This window comes from Ochotona curzoniae, unplaced genomic scaffold (assembly GCF_017591425.1).
Source record: "Ochotona curzoniae isolate NIBS_2020 unplaced genomic scaffold, NIBS_Ocur_1.0 contig_3332, whole genome shotgun sequence".
Lineage (NCBI taxonomy): Eukaryota > Metazoa > Chordata > Mammalia > Lagomorpha > Ochotonidae > Ochotona > Ochotona curzoniae.
Window position 1 is genome coordinate 4,401,626 of NW_024465816.1, and position 18,317 is coordinate 4,419,942.

An 18,317-nucleotide genomic window follows, 5' to 3' on the forward strand; every position below is an offset into this window, starting at 1 on the left:
CTTGCCCTTCCCACTAAAGAGCCAGCCACTATACCTCAGGAGGTCATGCAGCCTGAAGGAACTGTAATTGCCAGGGTCATGTCTTTGAGATGCTCTCCAACTATTCTTTCTAGGAGGAAAAATCTGAAAGGTGGAGAGAAAAAATGGATCTGGAGATGACTTTGAGACAGAAATCTGTATGTAGGGAATGTCCTAAGGCGTGGGCTTAGGTGGCTTTCAGAGGAGCGAAACAAACAGGAGGGGGAGCTGAGTCCTTGCAGGTCTCTGTGAAGCTCTGGAACCCAGGAGGGCCTTCTGGAGTGGTTCTGCATTGAGGCAAGGGGTCTGGGACTGGGACTCTTGTATCCTGTTGTGAACTGAGTTGTGTTTCCTCGAAACTCCTATATTGAGATCCATACCCCCATGAGTGTATTTGAGACAAGGCCTTTAATGGAATGGCTTGAGTTTGACTGAGTCACCAAATATTTTTTTCAGGGGCAGCACCCTTTGCACCCTTTTTCAAATCAGACATCCAAGCTCCATGAGCAAAGCCAGTGGAAACAAGAAACAGAGCTACACGCACATTGGAAATCATGGCACAAATGGGAATCGAGCTGTGCCCGTTATTTCAAGGCATAAGCAACAGTTCCAGAGAAAAATGCGCTGCAGGCTACACAGCTCAGCAGCACAATTCACTCAGAGATCTAGGCTCTTCCCACTTTGCCCTGCATTCTCAGCTGCTTGTTTATCTAGTACTCGCTCTCCTTGTGATCACAAGATGCAGCAGCAGCTTTAAGCTTCACCATAAAACTTCTGCAGGAGAGAGAGAGAGAGAGAGAGAGAGAGAGAGAGAGAGAGATGGGTATGTTTCTGTGTCTCCTTTTAGCTCTGAAACATCCTGCCCTACACACTCCATAGTTCAGGATGACATCAGATGTCATCATTAAGCTAATCCAAACAGGAGCACAGTGATTGGATAAGACTAACAACTCAGCTTCTGGAACTGGGGATGCAGGGCCATGGCCTTGAAGTCCAGGGCTGGTGAAGAAGGAGAAATGAACAAAATTCAAGCTCTGACAACAAGGTTAAGAACATGTGCACGTGATAAGGAGCGTGGAGAAGAGAGGAACTCATCAGCCCTAGCCTCCTTCTTTAAGTTTTCGAAATGTGCAATTTACTGATAACATTTTCTAACATTTGGGCCTCAAGGACAGTTGCTTCCAGTAAAGTATGACATCTGACTCCTCTGATACCTTACTCTCTGTCAGGTCAATGCATGCTTCTGTCATGCATTGTGGGGATTATTCCTGCTTAATAGAATATTCCACTAGATGTGTTTTGCAGATGCAGTGTTACATCTTAAGAGGAAATGCTGCCAGTGCCAAGGCATGGATCCTGGTAGTTAGTTTCAGTTCTGCATGAGTTGATCAACAAGCATTCATTACAAAGTTCTGAATTTTGACTGTTGAAGGGCTAAAATATAAGAACGTCCTCCCCCAAGAATTTGTGGAATAAAGAAATAAAAGATGAGTTCAGAGGAAGACATTTGAAATATTAAGATGCAACTTGAGATGCCCCTTGAGATGTCCCATATCGGAGTGTCCAGGTTTGAGTTCTGACTCTACTTCCAATTCACTTCCTGCTAATGGAAACCCTGGTAGACAGCAGGTGATGGCTCAAGTAGTTAGATTCCTGCCACCCACATGGGAGACCCAGATGGAGTTAACAACCTTCTGGCTTTAGCCTGGCCTCGCCCTTTCTATTGTGGACATTGTGGAGTGAGCCAGTGGATAGAAGATCTCTATCTCTGGTCATGTCTGTCTATATTTCAAACAAGTGGTAAGTGAATAAAAGATTTAAAAGAGAGAAAACCTATGTTCATTTTGGTACGACAAAAACTTGAGATCCATGCGTATGAAGGGGTCTTCAACAAAGTTCATGAGCAATATGTTATAAAAAAAAATCACAAGGATGCTTTTATTGACATCTATTTTTAATTCCATTTTTCCACAAATAGTTGGAAATACCCTCATAAGCAACCAATGGCATAGAGAAGAGGAGCATCATTCAAGGAACAAAAGTCAAGAAAGAGGACAAGTGTGGTAGCCATTCTAGGGCTGCTGGGAGAACGGAATATTTGATGTCAAATAAGGTCAAATAAGGCTGAAAAGAAATGCTGTGGCCACCATGTGGAAGCTCATTACTCAAAAGTTAGGAGGACAAGTACATTCCTAGTGCTGCCCTATGCTTCTACAAGGAGCCATCCTGGCAATAGCCTGCACGATTATAGAGACCCACCATATCAGTCTCCCACATACACCTGTTTTCTTGACACAAATCGTCACACATCCCTTTCACTCTCAGAAGCATGCAGGTTTGGAAGAGAAATTATGTTTGAGAAGGGTTACCCTGCCCTTCCCCTCTGTCCTCTGATGGCCAGCACCACCCATTGGTTGTCCTGGCCCCATTAGTTAGTTCTCCCAAATTCAGGGAAGGCCTGAATGTGGTGGGCACCTCCTGAGTTAAGACAGCCCTAGGGTTCTTTCCCCTGACCCAGGACTTTGTCTCTTTGGGCTCTAAATGTAACAGGTCCTTTGATTGTTTTTTTTTGCTTCCTCCTTTTATCACTGCAGATAAATGTTTGCTTTGGAATACAGTATTCTTGCCCAACCTGCTTCTCCACCAATTCCTCACCTTTTAACCTAGTATAAATCATTAATTCTGTATCCCAGACTTGCCACATAGACATGTTAAATCTTCTGGTAAATGAATGGCTGATTGCTAGGAACTCTGGCTTAGAGGAAAAAGTAAATGTGAATACTTTACAGCCTGCCTGGCACTGGAATGTTACAGTACGTTCGGCCCTCTCTAACTGCAGGTTCTGCACCCGTGACTCCAACCAACCATGAATTCTAAGTGCTTGGAAAAGAATCTGTGCACCTGTCCTGAACATATACAGGCTAACTTTTTTGGTCATTATTTCCTGAACAGAGTATAATAATTATGTACATTGCATTTTACATTGCATTAAGAATTACAAGTAATAAGTAATCTAGGGGAGATGTGCATGCCCTGGAAGGATGTATGCAGGTTCTATGCAAATACCACACCATTTTCTGCAATGGTTTTGAGCATTTTTGCATTTTGATATCCACCTGAGGATTGTTTAACCATTTCCTCATTGGCAGTTCTCTCTGCCTTAGTCTATTTTCTATTGCTGTGACAGAATGAGACCGGGTAGTTTATAAACAAAGGGGGCTTATTTTAGTTAATGGCTCTGGAAGCTAAGAAGTCCAAGATAGAGCAGTTGCATTTGGTGAGGATCATATGCTGCTTTCCTTCATGGTGAAAAAACAAAATGAAACGAAACGAAAACCAGAAGGGGAAGCAGACACCTGGAGAAGAGACCTGATTCATGGTAACTACCACAACGACAGCGAGAATGAGAAGTCACTCTCATTGCACAGCCTGCATCTGTTCATGACACAACCTTCTCCCATGAGGCGCCACTTCTCCCACACCACCACTGTGAAGATTCACAGCTCAAGACATGTGGGAACAAGCCACATTTAGGCAGTAGTGGTATTATAGGTGCACAGTGAGGCAGCGTAGTGCAACACCCCCTGTGTTCTGATTGAAGCTTCCCCAGATTTCCTAGGGGAAAAAAGCTTATCCCTCCATGTGACTGTGTTTGGTGGGCTGTTAAGAGGTGCTTAGAGTCAATCGAGGTCCTGAAGGTGGGTCCTGATGTGAGAGAACTAGTGTCCCTGGAAGAAGACAAGATCCAGTGGCACCTGAACCCAGAAGGAAGGATATGGGAGAAGAAAAACATTGGGAAGCCAACAGGAGAGGCCTCAGTAGAGAAAAAACCTGCTGTGGAAAACACACTCCCAGGTTCAGCATTAGCAAGGAGCTGAAACCAGAAGCTGAGGCTGGGAATTGAACCCGGATACTCTGAAGTGGGATGCAGGTGCTGTAGGCACGTCCTAGATGCACACCCCTCTGTTAGTTCTTGGAAGAACCCTCATAGTGCTGCTCAAGAACCTTTGTTGAATTTGTCTGATCAGCTTAGGGAAATTTCACTTTGTTGTGATCTAATTCTGACATCAAAAACAGCTACAATGAAGTCTTGTTTACACTTTGAAAACTCCTATTAAAATACTTCACAGCATCCTAAGCCCCAAGCTTAAATGCTGTTAGGGCAGTGGCATGCTACCTAACATATCGCTTTTTTCATACTCCATTAGCTACAAACATTATTTTCAATAATTATTATTGCTATTTTCAGTTTTAGGCTCTATTTCAGCTGTCTTAGTTCTTTCAATAGTTTCGAAACAAGTAAAAAGAATAAATTCCCACTTAACAGCAGCGTTCAAATTCTGTGACTGTATCATGTATGAGTTAACGTTTTCAGCTACCCATGACAAATATTAACTCCAGTGTGAATCCAGGGGAGAATTGGGCTCCAATCTTGAAGAGAACTGGAGGGTTAATTTTTAAAATCACCACACACACACACACAGTTGTTTGAATCAACAAACAGGTTCAGGGAGGAAGATTTTTATCAACTGGGACTGTTTAAACTGCTGGCCCAAGTTGACAATTATAAAGCAGACTATCCTGTAGTCGCTTGTATTATGCTTTTACCTTCTTCACTGACAGTTTTCCCCTGCTGTGTGTACCTTGTGCAGAGGACTCCCACTTCCGCTGTCTTGGGTAAACCACTTGCTAGGCAGAAAACAGTAGTGAAAGATGCAAGTGTGATGGTTGAGCTGTGTGCCCAAGAAGGCAAGTGGGAATCTGAATACCCAGAAAGCACAGAATGTGGCTTCACTTGCAAATCAGGTTTTGTACCAGTTAAAAAGAGGTCATAGTGGAATAATGCAGATCCCAATCCAAAGTGACTGACATTGTCCTAACAAGGACAGAGGCTGAGCTGCACACGATGACTCCATTTGCCCAGGGACACTGTGAACAGCCAGCCACCACCAGAGAAGGACATGAAACAAATGTTCTCTCTGAGCCCTCCAGAAGGAAGCAACCAGGCAATTTCCTGGCTGGTAGAGGACAATGAAGATGGAAAGAGAAGACAGGAACACACTTAACAGATGAATGGATTCTGTTCTGCTGTCTGCTGTTGCCAGACTGGATAGCTGAAACTGTTCAGTTATAGCAAAAGCAAGTTTGTCTCTTACAGTTTTGGAGGCTGGAAGGTGTATGGGCATGGAGCCAGCATCTGCTGGGCCTTAGGTGAAGACCTTGCTACTGGGCTGTAGCATGGTGGAGAGCATCGGGCATCCCCAGTGAGGCGAAGCAGGAGCGCTTAGGGCTTTCTTTTTTTCACAAAGCCACTGATGTCATCATGGGGCTCAAACCTCATGACCTCATCTGGTGATAATTACTTCCCAAAGACCCCACCTCCAAATACCATTTCCTTTTGGGGTTTCAATTTCTAACACTTTAACTCTGGGGAAATATGTTCAAACCATAGCAGGTGCATGCTGAATTTTCTGCTTGGCTGCAGGTAAAGCAGCTGCAAGAGACGAAGAGGCTCCTTGTCTTATCACTGGTACTGATTGCAACGTCTGGCACACACAGGTTCTCAGAGCACTTCAGTCTGTCCTTGAGCTCACAAATTCTTTCCATGACCATTCCGGTCTACGATGGAACCCGCTAAAAGCATGTTCTTAATTTCTGTTGCAGTGTTTTCAGGTTTAGTTTTTTTCTTAACTCGTCTTTAGAATTTCCATCCCTATGCTAACATCATTCATCTGTTCTTGCCAATTGTCTATTTTTTCCAATGGGACTCTGGCTGCATAATCAGTAGTATTTTCAATGAACTCTTCCCAACTCTGCCATATCTGGGATGGGTTCCAATGTGTTTTCATTTAGCTGTTTTGGAAGGTTTGAGTTAAAAGGTAGACGTGATCCTCTAGGAAACAGAAATTGAGGCAAAGAGACTTTGCACGTGAACTTTTATATGAATCTGGTTAGGGACTAGACTCTGTTCCATCTTTGTTGCTGTAGATATCAGAGACCATTTTTCAGCTTCACCTATCATCCACTGTTTTCCTGCTAGGCCTCTCTTAGTAGACAAGAATGTTCTAATGGGATCTTACACATCACTTCAGATTTTCAGCAGACTTGTGTCCCTACGCTGTGACATTCGCCAAGTCTGTGTTAGCTTTCATCACTCTTGTGAGTGAGACAGCAAATCCAGAAGAGACAGGAGTCAGGATGTAATAAGGTCCCTGAAGGCTTTCCCCCAGGAAGGAGGTCCTCAACAGGAGGATGCTCTGGGTATCTTTCTAAATGGTCATTGGTCCCCTCTCACCATGTGAGCCAGAAAGACCCCTCTCATTACCAGAGCCTGGAGTCCCCTCCCCCTTGGACTTCAGAACCCCTGGATTCTCTAGTCTCAGGCCATTGACACCCTCAAATGTCACCAGCAGTTTATCAAAATGACCATGTATGTGTGTGTGCCAACTAGGGTCTCCAAATCTTTTGCACTAGATGAGGCCTCTCAGCCGGGACTCTAGATTAGCTTTCCATTGTTCCTGTTCACAGGTGTGCCCCGTGGCCTGTCATTTATTGGCTCTGAAGCAGGCACTGATTTTCACTTTTCTCAGCTGAGGATCAGAGTGATGTAGTCCAGGCTCTTTTTATGCAGGAGGAGCTGGTTAAGACTCTCCTTTGACCAACCTTGAATTATGTTATCTGAATCTGCTAAGTGCTGGAATTGAGCCCCATCTCTATCCCCCACTGCAAGACACTAATGCAGTTGTCTTTGACATATTACTACAGCCTCTCCTGAATACGGTCTGCCCACCTACCTCTTACAAGCATTTATTTGAAGGGCAGAGAGACTTGGAGAGAGAGATCTTTCATTCGTTGCTTCTCTTCTCAAATGGCCATGATGGCTGGGGCTGAGCCAGGCTGAAACCATGAGCCAGGAACTTCATCTATGTCTCCCACATGCATGTAGAGGCCCAAGGAATTGGGCCATCTTCTGCTGTGAGCTGGATCAGAAGTGCAGCAGCTGACACACAGTGGCTTAACCTGCTGTATTACATAACAATATCTCTGCATCTCTGTTTCTTTTCCTCTTCCTTCCTTCCCTTCCTCACTCATTCTCCCCTTCCTCACCTTGTCCTCCTCCTCATCGTCTCCTCCCTCTGTTTTTTGTTCCCTCCTTCTCCAACTCCATCCTTTATGTCTGGAGCTTAGTAGCTCATCTCTTCCAGTTTGCTTAATCATGTACTGAATACAACCACTGCTCAGAATCAGCAAGGAATTGGTTCCAGGACCCACAAGGATCCCTCAATCCTCAGATTTCAAGTGACTCAAAGTGAAATAGCATTTCACAAACCCCAAGACAAATGCTAAGAAGGTAGTTTTACTGTATTGTTTAGTTTTAAATAGCATACTGTATTGTCCAGGGAAGAATGCCAAGAATAAAAGTCCGTGCATGACCAATACAGATGCATTTTCTTCAAATATTTTTCATGTACAAATGGTTATGTCTACAGGAACATGGCTCCCAGGCAGAGGGGCCAAGTGTACATGCCCAGCCTGTTCTGGGTGCTCAAAGGGTTTCTGCAAACAGTGTCTCCTGCCGAGCTCAGAGGGACATAGAATGAAATAAACACAAATGAGTCAGACGTGCAGTGAATATGGACAAGATCAATCCTGTCTCCCTTCTTTTAACAATACCCAAGGGTGTGGTTCTCCCAGGGATCTGAGCCTGGTCGTGTGACTGCCCTGTTTCATAATTGTGAGCAGTTCCCTGGCCACAGGACTCCTTCAGTAATGACAGAAACAGCTGGGCGTGGGAAGATCAGAGTGCACAGTGTCCTCCAGGGCCCGCACAGGCTCTCTTCGCCATCAGCTTCCTCCTCTTTCCTAGACTCTTCCCTTCTGATAAGAAGACTCAGGAGCGACTGGGCTCCAGAGAGAAGTGTTCCCACAATTCCCTTTTGCCAGGATGAGAAGGCACAAAGGTGAATGCACGCTTCCAAGAATCTCACGTACCTTGGGTTTCATCCTCCCTGTAACTATAGAGGGTAAGCCTGAGGTTTGGGAGTCCCGCTGTCCTAAGTCTGGTTATAAACAGGTTTGTTTTGGTAATCCAAAAGCTCACCTCAATTTCACCACTTGCCTCTTCATTCCTGACAGGAGCTATTCCAGATAAAGGCCTGTCAGTTGCTTGTCACTCATTAGTATCTGTCCTGTCTTATCTTGGGTTACCTGGCACATTTTATCACATGATTGCTGACTCAACTTTAAAACTTGTAAAACCACCTAGAAGATATCAACCTTTGGGAGGCTACGGTGTGTGTGTGTGTGTATGTGTGTGTGTGTTTCCTCTAAAACCTTTTAATGACTATGAGTGGTCTTTTTATAGAATAGTTTTAAGATCTCTTTTTTTTTAAACACATTCTGATTATAAATGAATACACAGTCACTGTTGGGAATTTGGGGGGAAAAAAGAAGCTTACAGTATAGACAATGCTTTTAAACTTATTTATTTATTTATTCATTCATTCATTCATTTATGAGACAGCCTAAAATACAGAGGAGAGCTCCCATCTGTGGGTTAACTCCCCAAATGCCCTTGATAACTAGGGCTGGGCTGAGGCCAAAGCCCAGAGCCAGGAACTGGATCCAAGTCTCCCATATAGCTGGAAGGAAGCTAAGCTACTGAAGCCATTATCACTGTTTCCCAGGAGCTGGAGATGGGAATTGAACCCAGGCACTCTGATGCAGAATGTAAGCCTCTCAACAGACCGATTAACCACTAGGCCACTTTCCCCCATCTATGGTATTTAATATGCACATAAAACTTGTTAGTAATGCACTCAGAGATAATTGCTATTAACAGCTCATATATTACTTTCTGGGCTTTAAAAATATACATTCACATATGTATTTTCTTAAGCACAATTGGATTATATTATCTAATTCTGTTGCCTGTTTTTCTCATATATGTCATAACATGAAAATTGTCCTTATATCTAAATTTCCTGTAAAAATACAATATAACATAAATAGATACATATGTAAAGATATATATATATATATATATATATATATCATGGGTGAAATAAATAATGAAGACTAGCATACTGGGAAGATACATTGCAGTATGCATCTCTACTCTCAAATTACAGGAAGACTCCCAATGAAATAGAATACTAGACTATCTGCCATTGTTGATACCTACAATGTCATGACACACTAAATAGCAGAAAGTTGGATTTGTGATTGCTCCTAAAGGACTATATCATTGTAATAATATGGGGGAAAATAGTGTGTGGGAGGAGGGGAAAATCCCTGTTCCTTTGGAATTGTATAATGAAAAATAATATTAGCCAGGCACAGTAGCTTAGCAGCTAAAGTCCTCACCTTACATGCACCGGACACCCACATGGATGCTGGTTCTAATCCCAGCAGCCTCACTTCCCCACTTCCCTGCTTGTGGCCCGGGAAAGCAATCGAGGATGGCCCAAAGCCTTGGCTTCCGGCACTCGTGTGGGAGACCTGGAAGAGCTCCAGGTTCCTGGCTTTGGATCGGCTCAGCTCTGCCATAGTGGTTACTTGGGGAGTGAATCAATGGATGGAAGATCTTCCTCTCTGTCTCTCCTCCTCTCTGTGTATCTGACTTTCCAATAAAAAATAAAATGAATCTAAAAATAACAATAAAAAGAAGGAAAGAAAGAAAGACACAATATAATGACCTCTCTAAACATAGGTTTATATTATTATGTATACTCTCCCATCACACATACGGGTAAAGTGGGAGAAAGAGAGGGGGGAGAGATATTTAGGTCTTTTCAAATTATGAGCAACCTTATGATGAAAATTCAAGAAGCTAAACTAATCATTCTGCCAGTTACACATTCTACATACATGTTGTGTAATGATTTTAGTGTCCATTGCTAAGTTATTACTCTGGGGAAAGCGTTATCAACTTATCTTTAATTTACAGGGTATGCCACTGTTCATTTCACTTCAGGCTTGCCAATGAATCTTAGCATCAGCAAAAATAAAATCCTTGCTCATTTTGAATATGAACAAGACTATCTGTCACCGATGAGGTTGAACATCTTCCCCTCTTTTTCTAGTTGAGAATAAAATTTCAGGTTTTTTAAAAAAATATTTCATTTTATTTGAAAGGCATGCTTACAAGGAGTGAACCATCTGCTGGCTCATTCCCCAAACAGTCTGAAGCCAGGAGCCAGGAGCTTATTCCTGGTCTCTCACATGTGTGCAAGGGCCAAGGACCTAAGGTATGTTTCACTACTTTCTGGTGTGTTAGTGGCAAGCTAGATTAGAAATGGAGCAGCTAGGACTAGAACTGGTGCCCATATGGGCTACCAGCACTGCAGATGGAGGTGAACCTAATACACCACAGTGCCAGCCCCCATTCCTGTCATTATTCTACATTGACAAATGTTCTGGTACTCATTAATGTCAAGTGGGCAGAAAAACATAGTGCCTTACACTCAGTCTCTTAGAAGAAAATCAAATAATCATTCTGCACAGTTCCCGAGGGCATATTGGGAACCAGTTCACTAGTACTGAGCAAAGCCACCTCATGCTATCCAGCTGGGGAAAACTGAGCGGATTGCTTGGAAGAGGACATGCCAATTTGGAACTTGACCAGGTTGTCTTCAGTACTTTCTGAAAGGCAGCACTATATGCATCTGATCAACCAAAGTTTGGACTTCTATATAAACATTGCTAAAGACCCAGCAAATGTCAGATTCTGTTCATGGGTCCTATTTCACCTGTTAGAGATAAAGTGGCATTGTAGGGGCCAATGCTGTGGCATAGTAAGTTAAATTTTTGCCTGTGACACTGGCATCCCATACAGGCACCGTTCATTTCCCGACTCTACTTCTAATCCAGCTCCCTGAATATGACCTGGGAAAGCAGTGGAGAATAGCTGAAGTCCTTGGGTTCCCTGCTTGGGAAACTCCTAGCTCAGCTCTGCCTGTTATAACTCTCTGGGGAGTGATCCAGCAGATTGAAGATCTCTCTGTTTCTCCTCTTTGTAACTCTGCCTTCCAAACAAAAAGAAATCTTTTTTGACAAAAATTACTTTGAAGTCACTACACAAATCAAGTGTGAGTTTCTATCCTACTGCTTGGGAAAAATCTGTTCTTCAACCTCAGAACTCTTGCCTTCTTGAAAAGTAGAACTCACTAGGTGCTTATTTGTCCCAAAGGTGTTTGTCATGTTTGCTGCACTTGTGTGACAAAGAATCTAAGCAGTCTGGCCACTGAGTCTAAGGTTCCAACCTCCACCTTGGTGACACAGAGGAGAGGCAGCACAGCACTTAGGTGCAAAGGTCAGAGCCATGGTTACTTCCCCCTGTAGGATACTGAGTTCTGGTTCCAACTCTAATTAACAGGTGATTTCATTAAAGGCTAATCAGGCATGGCTCCTTAGGCACCCAGGCTCTAAGGCAATGGATTGGGATGTGATGTCATCTCATCACTGCTCCTATCTGACACTCCCCTATGACAAGATAAGCCCTGCATAAGACTTGTTCAAGGAGGGTTTCTTCTTGAAGCCATTATTGTGCATTTCTGTAAACCCAATCTCCACAAGTCCATTCCAGCCCAGAAGGCATATTGTCATAACTTAAATCCTTGAAGGAAACAGTCAGGACTTCTGATTTACAAATAAACTCCTTGATCCCTTAACACATTTGCTCACTTTCTCCCTGAAAATGTTCAAATGCCAGTCACCAATGCACCAATGATAAGAGCACCTCTACCTCCACAAAGTCAGAAAGAAGCTGTTCAGCCTAAATACTCTAAAGCAAAGTGTTTGCCTTATATCCACATATCTTACAATGGCAAAGATGTCATTTTTATTCATGATATAAAGTATTGACGATGTATCTGATGACCACAAAAAGTCAGGACAGATTCCCCAGTCTATCTCTGCTAATTAGACAGGTAACACAATTGACTGAGTAATGATTACCAAAAAGATCAAATTTATGAGGGAGATGATATTTGCTTTGAACACAAACTATATATAGACACTTAAAAACTACAGATCGAGGGCATGGTACAATGGCCTAAAGCCTTGCCTTACACATACTAGGATGCCATATGGGCTCCAGTTCATGTCTTTGTTGCTCCACTTCCCATCCAGCTCCCTGCTTGTGATCTGGGAAAGCAGTAGAGGAAGGCCCAAAACCTTGCAAGCACCCACATCGGAGACCTGAAAGAAGCTCCTGGATGTTGGCTTCAGCTCAGTTCAACCCTAGCCGTTGCAAATACTTGGGGAGTGAACCAGTGGGTGGAAGATCTTTCTGTATCTCCTTCCCTCTGTAATTCTGCCTTTCCGATATAAAATAAAAACAACAAACATACGCACCCCCCCCCCCAAAATAAGTTGAGCATCTCAGACCTGAAAAATCCAAAACCTGAAACCATAGCTTTTTGAGCACTACCTGGGACAATTAAAGCCATTTTAGATTTCAGAACATTCAGATTTCCAAAATATAAAGATGCTTTCTGGATAAAGTCTATGTCAATATTGAGAAGTCCATAAGGCTCTGAAAAAGGGAGTGTCAGTGTGTACTTACATGGTGCTCTGGGTGTGAAGTCCAAAAGAAAAACGTGGATGTGAAGGTAAGGTGGTTGGGTGAAGTTGGTGTGATTTGAAGATGACTCATGAAATTGGATGAGATTACCTGGGGAGAAGAGAGCTGCAGTGAGACCAGGAAAACCGTGTCAACTGAAAAGCAAGCTTACCAAGAAACCACGGAGTTGTCAAAGTGGCAGAAAGTCTGTCCAATTATGGCTTCCCAAAAGAAGAGAACATTTTCAGAGAGGCATCTGTTCAACAGTGTCCAATGCCACAGAGGTCAGGAAATTCAGTGTTGAAGTCAGCTGATGAGTTTCTCAAAAAGATAAGATTCAGGCAGATCTGTTTTTGGCAAATTATTGACCAAAGTCATATGATAGGATTGCATTTCTTTTCAACAATTTGTGCTAGGAGCTCTGTTCCACTGGACTCTTATCAACATTGCATTGGCAAAAATCTAGTAAGCAGTTACAGGTGGAAGAGGTCTCGTCATCACATCTTACTCTGCAGATTTGGTTTATAGAGAAAAGCCCATGTTGAAATCAACAAAATCTCATCGCTATTGTATTCACTTTGGCTTTTTGACTCTTAAACAAGGCACCTCCCAGCAAAACATAGCTTCCTCCAAATACAATGAGGCTATGGCAGAGGCTTGTCAACTCACCCACATGTTTTATAAGCACACTGTGAAAACTTCTCTTGACCCATATGATAGGACATTGTTTGGTCTTCACTTAGCTGGGGCATTTCATCTTATATTCAATGCACTTCTTTTCTCATTAGTCTGACATTATCTCTCTGTATGGAGCCTATGTGACTGTAAGCAAAAACACAAATAAAACTTCTAGATTGTTGACCTGGTATACAGAAGTTCAGGACTCTTCTGGAGGACCAAACTTTATTCTCAATATTTTTTCTCAGAGTTTTTGAAGGAATAAAGCCAGGGAAAAATCTCTGAGGGGCAAAAAGACCAGTTTGTGAATGGGGAGAGCAGGTTTTTTTTTTTTTCCCCAGAAGTTTGTGTAGTTTATTCAACAAATGTGTAGTATATGTCAAGCTATTTTCTTTTTTCTTCTTTTTTTAAAATCTTACTTAGTCGCTTAGGGTACAAAGGGTCAAGGGCTACAGGAAAGTGGGTAAGACCATTGTTTCCACCCTAATATCATCATTTCTCCCCTGTATCTGGGGCCAGGGGAGAAACAAAGGAAAATGCCCCACCAGCCTCCCATCCATCCCAGGTCCCTGATGTGAGGCACGCTCCAAGGGTCCTGCTCAAGCAATTTTGATAGTTCTTCAGGTCTGAATTGCTGTGAATATCACCATTCCAATAGCGATGAAACCTGTTCAGAATCCACTAGCTGACATAGTCTCTTCATGGTCGGGGTTCTGAGATAAGCAGTTCAGTTGGAGGAATCTCCAGAGAACCTTTATCTGAGATGATCCCAGATCTGATTCTTGTGTGTACAGAGTCCGGTACCATCCGTCGCCCCAATCAGCTTATGCACATGCTGGTCGTTGCAGTTGCTGGGTCAGTTCTGTTTCCAGCCCTGTCTGCCACTTGAACCAATGAGTGTTATAGTCCAGCTTGATCCTGCTCACTTCATACTCAGCCCTCATGCAAACCACTGGGAGCTGTAGCCTAGTTGGGGTGACTCCTCATAACCCCCACCAGGCCTATCCCCTACCCTGGTTCCCATGCATGTCAGTATATACCGTAGGCTTGTTCAGTCTGTCCCACATCCTATTTAGCTCTCATACATGTCAGTGGGCATTAAAGCCTAGTTCAACCCAACCAATCTACTATCCAGCCCACACACATTCCACACATTCTGGCAGGTGCTTTTCCATCTAGCTACCCCTGCCCCTGTCCTGGTTTTCGTGCTCTCCAGTGGGAGTGGTAACCCACAACAGAGGTGCCCACTATCTCCCTTCTAGCCCACTCCCACTCCCAGGTTATGCACTGTCCAGGTGGTTCTGGCATTGAACTTGACAGAATTAGCCCGCAGTGCCAGCCCTTGCAATCTGATGTTGCGGCAAAGCCCAACCAACCCTCACTCACTCTAATTTTTGCTTGCACCAGTTGGAACAGTCAGCCCAGCCTGGCCCTTCGTTAATCCAGCTCACATGAAGCCCACAGGTGTTGTAGCCCTGCATGGAGAGCAAATTTTTAATGATTTCCACACACTTGCTTTAGGGCTGGTTTTTCCTTCATGTTTCCTTACTGGGTAAAGAACCTATGTAACGAATAACTACGGTATTTTAGCTTCTTTTGTTTTCACTCACAGTACTTAATATAGTGACAAATTCCTGTTAACAGTCAGGGCAAGATGAATAGGGTTAAGGCTGCAGCACCCACCAGTGAGAGGTGGTATTTGGGGAGGGCTAGACCAGGTCAGGCTGCATCATCTGTGGTCAAGGACCAACATGAAGGGGTAGGAGGGTCAGGCAATGCCAGGTTGGGTCAGAGCAACCACCAGCATGGGCAAGATCTGTGGCTGGGACCAGGTCTGGTAGGGAAGCTAAGGGGACTCCCCTACTGGGCTGTGATTCCTACAGAAGAGTATGAGAGTCAGGACTGGGTTGAATATGACCACAGCACCTGGCAAGTGTGTGGGTCGAGTCTGAAGGTGTGCCAGACTAGGTTAGGCTCCAGCACCCTTGGGTGTTTGCAAGAGCCAGAGTAAGGTATGGGCCAGGCTGGGCTATGTTGTGGCACTCACTGATCCATATGAGAGTCAGGTGTGGGAGTCGGCTGAGCATGGCTGGGCTGTAGAACCCAAACAGTGAGAGCTGGAATGGATGTGAGCTAGCTGGGTAAGGCCACAGTAAGTTCTAATAAATGTCAGGACTGGAGACAGGCCAAGTGAGGTTGGGCCAAGCACCCAGTGGTGTGCACAAGATTCACAACTGGGAGCTAGTCTGAAAGGGAAGCTTGAGGAACTTCCCTGTTAGGACAAAACCCCTGTTGGTAAGCATGAGAGCTGAAAGTGGGACAGCCAGGCTGGGCTGAGCTACAGTACCCTTCGCATACATGTGGGTCAGGTTGGGCCAGTTCACAGCACCTGATGGCAGGTGAAAGCCAAGACTAGATGCAAGCCAGATTGGATTAGACCGCAATACCCACCAGTTCCCTTTAAGACCAGGACTTAGAGCTAGCTAGGATAGACTAGGCTGCAGCACTCACCAGCATGAGCTGGGACTGGGGCAGGCCAAGCAGAGCCAGGTTGCAACATCTACCAGCAAATGTCAAGGCAAAGTGAGCCATGTCAGACTGGGCCACAGCACCCATGAGCACATGTAAGATCCAAGACTGGTAGGGGGATGCTGCAGGGGCTCCCCTGCTAGATGACTTCTCCCACTGCTGAGTGTGACAGCTGGGACTGGTCATGGGTTGGTCCAGGCAGGGCTGCAACAATCATTGGCCTGTATGTGAAGGAGAACAAAGTTAGGCCAGGCCATTGCATCAACTGGCACATGCAAGAGCCAGGATAAGTACAGATTTCCAGGCTTTGCTGCAGCATCCATTGACAAGTTCCAGGAATGGGTGCAAGTCATGTCAGACTGGATCACAGTACCCTCTGGAAAGTATAAGAGCCGGGGCTAGCAGTGTTCTAATAGGGAAACTGTGGGTACTCTTGTGCTGGACTACAACTCCTGTTGGTGAACATGAGAGCCAGACCTGGACAAAGTGGCAGTCTCCATCAGCATATGTGAGGGCTGGGTTGTGAGGTGGGACAGGCTGATATAAGTCACAGCACATACAGATTTATACAACAGCCAATGGGATGCAGAATGGATCCGAGTAGTCTGTTGCATATTCCTGCATGTACAGGAACTGAGGCTAGGGGTGGGCCTGGTGGGGTTACTGGGGGTTGCCCCAAATAGGCTGTAGTTCCCGCTGGTGTGTATAAGGGCAGGATTTGTGGTAAGCTGGATTGGACTAGGCCATAGTATCTCAGTTTGCATAGGACATGCAACTGGGGACAGAACTGACCAGGCAACTACAAGCACCAGTGTGTGCACAGGCTGATGCAGGTGACAGACTGAATTAGACCCCGTGCTATTTGGAACACACAAGAATCAGATCTGAAGTCACCCTAGGTGAGGTTTCCTGGGGGAACCCAGAACTGGACAGCTGGACTCAAAACTGGCCACAGGAAAAATCACAGGATTTGTGGTCCATCCTTGGAATGCATTTATTGGGATTGGGCTTCCTCAATTGTTGGTGCCTGTGCAGTATACGGCATGCCCAGATGCGTGGGGAACATGACAGCCAGCTCATTTAGGCTTGCAAAGAGGATGCCAACTGCCATGCCAGAGAATGGAAATCAGAACAGGTTGGGCAACTCTCCTGGCCAAGCTTTGGCAACCAGTGTCTTGGTGTGTGAATGTACTAAGGTAGACCTAATCAGCCAATAGACCTTAGAGAGATTTTCTCAACCTTGAATGAAATTGACAACGTCTCAAAACTGTCAAAGCCACTCAAGCAATGCCGTCGGAATATCCTTCTCCACATTGGGATTTCAAAGATGCCATCAAGTGACTATCTCCATCTCCGGGTGTTGATGCAATTTGGCAGCTAAGAGCAGCCCCTTTCCTTCCCTCCTCCCAATACAGAAGAAAGAGGAGGGAGGAGAAAAGGAGCATTTGACTCTTCCATCTTCCCCCATGCCTCAACCTTCTCCATCCCAATGGGCAAGTGGTAATATTCAGGTGATGGTTTCCTCCATTTGTCTTTGTGAGAGAAAAGCATAGGGAGGGAGCCCTCCAGGGACCCAAGGTGGCCATGCAGCTTGAGGGATAAACCATTGCTGTTTTAAGATAGGACCATTTGGGGCACAGCCCTGATCTTCTTGATTCTACAGTGATCCTTTTGCTCCTGGTGGTTTAGACAGACAGATCTAAGCTGGCCAAACGCTGAGAAAGTAGATCCAGGATAGATGTTATTGTGGTCATTTTGATGACTATCCAGTTTTCAAAACCCCTTCTGCATGGATGAATTTGCTTATTCTTTGTTATGTTCGGGAAGTCAGATGGCTTCTCTCCAGAACAGCTCTGTCTGGGTGGAGTCTGACACTCTTGTCCACCCACCACGCTCTGAAGACGTCCCTAATCTAGTGTGTAGCACATGGTATAGCATTTTACATTTTTTTAAAAATCCATTTGCCTAGGGAACGTTATCTGACTCGCTTTTGTGTATCTTCTTTCCAACATCCCTATCCCCTTGTTTGAAAGTCGTAGGAAGTGTTCCATAAAAGCTCATCTGCCGACACTGAGAAGGGTCCATGGCAAGCCCAAGATTTATTCAGAGACTAAACACAGGACTGCAGCCACTGTCTGACAGCAGCCAGGCCAGTCAGGCCTTGCTTCTCTACACGCTTGCCCAAACCACACCTCACGATCCACAATCAAGTGCAGCGTCTGCTTGCCGAGCTGCACCTGCAGTCCTCCACTCTCGCCCTTCCTCTTGACGAAAATAATCATCCTGCCCCTTCAGCTATAGGCTTGTTCCTCATGGGCCTGTGGAGTGGGGGCGCAAAGGCATGACACTTCCTCTTATATCCCAGGAGCTATGTACTACCAGGCTAGCAACCCCTGTAAAACTCTTCTTACCTCCATCTGACAGACAAAGGCACGAATGCAGACATTCAAGAACTTGCTTCGGGTTCTAGGGGAAAGGAACGTCTCAGGACTGTCAAAGCCACTCAAGCCATGCCCTCGGAACATTC

At 44.7% G+C, this 18,317-nt stretch overlaps 1 long non-coding RNA gene across 1 annotated transcript in view; it reads right to left on the reverse strand.

Moving 5' to 3' along the window:
• The window catches only part of LOC121156244, a 19,378-nt gene continuing 1,061 nt past the window's right edge, over positions 1 to 18,317 (reverse strand). Inside the window, exons 2-3 of the long non-coding RNA XR_005883835.1 lie at positions 12,587 to 12,694; positions 1 to 123 (exon numbers count right to left, since the gene is read on the reverse strand). This is a non-coding gene — a long non-coding RNA (uncharacterized LOC121156244). The remainder of the gene's footprint in view (positions 124 to 12,586; positions 12,695 to 18,317) is intronic.